Source organism: Pseudorca crassidens, chromosome 13 (genome assembly GCF_039906515.1).
Source record: "Pseudorca crassidens isolate mPseCra1 chromosome 13, mPseCra1.hap1, whole genome shotgun sequence".
In the NCBI taxonomy this organism is placed as follows: domain Eukaryota; kingdom Metazoa; phylum Chordata; class Mammalia; order Artiodactyla; family Delphinidae; genus Pseudorca; species Pseudorca crassidens.
The window spans coordinates 57,993,735-57,997,856 of NC_090308.1; positions in this window are offsets into that span (position 1 = coordinate 57,993,735).

Below are 4,122 nucleotides of genomic sequence, written 5' to 3' on the forward strand. Positions count from 1 at the left end.
AGAAGCCAGCATAAAAAAGTGAGAGAAGGGAAGCTTTCCCCAAGTCTGGAAAATTACCCTACTGCTTGAATTGCGAGAGAAGCTTCCAATCGTAATAAGTGATAAGGTGAGAAGCTTTTTGAAAGACCCGAGGAAAGTCTAGTGAATCAATTATCCCCACAACCATAAAAGAGCCGCCTCCTTTGTAGACAAAGATGAGAAGAGCAATAAACGCGTGCAAGGAGCCGACGCACCAGCTTCCAATAACATGCCTGCCTGTCTTATGGGAAAGGCTGACTGTAGGTGATAAAGCTGTCAAGGTGTAAAGGACACTTGCCAGGACTACAGAGGCGACACGTGGTGCCAGGGCCACTGGTCTGATGTACTTAGTGACAAAAATAAGGAAAGGAAGATTTAAAAATTGCGAGGCGAGCAAAATGACATCAGTTGTTCTTCTGTATATAGTAAAACTATGACTGGGAAGGTTCTTGTTATTAATGTTGTTACTAAAATTAGTTGTATTTTCCTGGATTTCCTCTACCCCTTGGTGTATGGGGTAGCTAATTTTAGAGGTGGGATGACAATAAAGTAATGAATTACAAGTAAAAATCAGTGATAAAATTAAGTTTTAAGCCATATATTTATTATGTGTTTCAACAGCTGCTCACACGTTAGGTTGGCATCCTGAGAAGTTTAAAAATAACCAAGTATGTCAAAGTAAAATATTTTTCCTTATTTTAGAAGTTAAACATCTACATCACCTCTAAATTACCTTACTGAGCAGTTTGGTACAACAACAGGGTCTCCAATTTTACAGGGGAAGAAATTCAGACTGGGAGGTATAGAGAACTTCTGTCAGTCAGGGTTGCCCAGTGTCTTTTGTGCACGAGTTTTAAATTCTGTTGGTTTCCTATACTGTGAGAATTGTTTTCTCAAGAGAGAATCCAAAACCTATATTTCCCAGCTGTTCTCTTCAGCTGGGGAACAGATATGTCACTTAGACTTTGTTATTCAGATGCATAAGAGTGAGACTTGAACGCAGAAGTGAGCAACACGAGTTGGTGTCCAGGTGAGGGATCCACTGCTCAGCACGGTGGTGAAGGCATCTGGCTCTCTAGATGTCTGTGACGGAGCCCCTAGATCCTTGGTTATCATGTTGATCCTGCTGTGTGGTTCATGACTTTGAGCCTGAAACTAGCCAGAGTGGATTCTGTTGTTTGCAACCAAGAACACTAACCAATATAAGAAGTTAAACAATTGTCTTGCAATTACCTGGTAAATTAGAGAAAGAGTCAGAATTGGCACTAAGCTGTCTCATTTCCAAGTTTCAACCCCTAGATGGAGTTAATATAATACAGTGATTGCAACTTTGTGTCCCCACCCTTATCACTTAGCTGAGATGCAGGCTTGGGCCTTTCTCCATTCAGTGCTCTAGGCTGGGAGTCAGCAGACCAAACCTAGCCCACTACCTGTTTTTGTAAATTACATTTTATTGAGACACAGTTGTGCCCATTGTTTGTGTATTATCTGTGGTTGCTTTCACGCTATAACAGCGGAGTTGAATAGCCGCCGTAGCGACTGTGTGGCGCGTAAAGTCTAACATATCCACCGCCTTGTTCTTGGTAGTCAGTCACTACCGGTCAGCAGGGTCTGGCAGGTGAAATGAAGCCTGTTTGGCATCCCTGGTTTAACGTGTACTGTTAGTCACGCACTGCTACTTTCGTTAGCAGCGTGAGCTTTCAACACGGGTTCTGACCAGAGGCTGGTGGAGATGAGGCCTGTACAGAGATAATAAGGGAGTGCATCCACACGTAGGTTAGAGGGTATGTACACTATTCACGCTTTTGCCTCTACATGTCTTTTTATTAAAATGGATAATTTAGGAAGCTGTGCTTTTATACTTAAGTAGGTTCTACCTCTGCAGATGATCAGACTGATAGATTTCAACTAGAAAAAAAAAAAAAAGAGAGAGAGACCTGCTCAAGATTGCTTCCTTTCTAAGCTGGCATTTAGTAAATGTCTTCAATCAACCTGGACATTGGCCACCCTTAAAAATGATTGATTCAAGTCCAAGGGGGCCTTGGGGAAAGTCCATAGGTCATAGCTTCGGATCCAGAAGATCGATATTGTCTTGATGCCAGTGCCTCCACTTCTGACGCAGATTGATCCAGATAACAGATATTTGGCTTCTCAAAACCTTAGGAGGAAGTTACTGAGTTGAGCACATCTCCGGTGGATAACCCCTTTTGTGGCCCCAGCTGTGTAAGATGACTGGCAGGTCCTGAATCTGCCAGTCTGTCTAGTGCTGAGGTTTTGCTCACGCTGCTGGCTCTTCTCTGTGGCACGTGCATTCTTCTTTGCCTAACTAGGTTCTCGCAGTCCTTTGAGACTCAAGCCCAGTGCCATCCCCCCCCGGGAAGGTTTTCTGATCCCTGTCCTCTGGGCTCACTCCTGTCATGGGCTTTTCATACTACGTTGTCCATTTACTTCTCTGCCTCCCGAGGGTGACTGTGCTGGCACTGAGTGGTTTATCTCTGTTCCCTGCACACGGCCCAGTGCTTAGCACACAAAAGGTGCTCAAAATATGTTTATTAGAAGAGATGGCATCCTTTTTGGGATCCAGAGGCAGGGCCTGGTGAGTGAAGCTGAGCTTTCCTTTGTGGCTTCTTTTTCTGCAAAGGATTACAGTGCAGCAGGGGTTTTAATTGGATTCTGAGCCAATTTGTTGATTTACTGTAAAATAAATGGAGAGAGAAAAAGAAGAAAATGCATCAGAATGCAATGCTATGCAATTCGAGATGGTGGAATTCTCAGTGATTTTGTTTTATTTTGTTTTTATGCTTTTCTGTATTTTCTAAACTTTGTATATGGGTGTGTGTGTTTAGTTTTACAAATAGAAGAATAGACATTAAAGGAATTAAAAAATAAAATAACCAGAGTAAGATGTCAAATAGATTAGTTATTGTTTATTATAAAATTAAAAATTTTTACCAAGCATGTTAGCCAATTTAAAAATTCTAAATATAATATTGTAACCAGGAAATAAAAATAACCTCGGTCTTTTTTTTTTTTATAAAAGCTATATGATATGTTGAAACATTAAGATGGTTAGAATGAATATCTAGGATTACAAGCTTTGGTTTGGCCCTGGGTGAACTCTAGAGTGGGATGCTATGTTCACCTTGCCTTTTCCTCATTTATCCCAATGAGCACAGATGGACATTTTTTGTGAAACGTCTTTATTAACAGGGTTTCTCTATCCTACAGAAAAAATATAAATGGAAAGGTTAGGTTTCCAGGACAAGAAGGGGAAAAGGTCATCGTCACACAGACTCAGGGAACGCACACACTCAGGCAGGGGTTGTGGGTTGTAGCATTTGTAGGTCCAGCCGTCAGCTCCAGGGCTCGGGAGTGAAAATACCCACGGCAAGTGACCAAGGGTTGGTTAGTCAAGTGTTAAAGTTACTTACAGGCAACTCTAAAACAAAATACTCAAATGCAAAGCCTGTTATGAGACTGAGTGTAGCACACTGAGGGAAATCTTAAAGGGAAAGTGCTGGTGAGTCTGATGAAGGCCAAATACAAGCTTACAGACACCCACTGAGATGGCTTGGGGTGCTCAACCAGGGGCTCATGCTTAGGTGCACGACACTGAATTCACTTATAAAACCCCTGCATCAGAGCACTCAGACAATAGCCAAATTGGTAATGGTTTATGTTTACCCCAAAATATCTTTCAAATTGTTTATAAACTCACAAGTTTATAATGCTGTCATACAATGACTTTAACATGTATCGAAACCTCAGTTCTCAACTAAGCTTCTAGACTGAGATTTTTGAAATTTTATTTCCTCTATTACATGTTAATGCATGAATAAGCACATCTGAAAGCACAGATGAAAAATATACCCACATCAGGAATTCCTCTAGGTACACATTATTAAATGAAGGATATGGCAAAATGTTGGGGAAAAGATATTATTCCATTTCCCATTATTCAAATTTAAGAACTAAATTTTAAGTGTGTTGGAAAAGCCATTGGCTCACTAATAATATCTCCTATATTAGAAATAATTCAGTTGATAATTCTATGATCAAATCAAAGAGTCCCTTTTATACCTGAGCAAAACTACATCGTAGAGT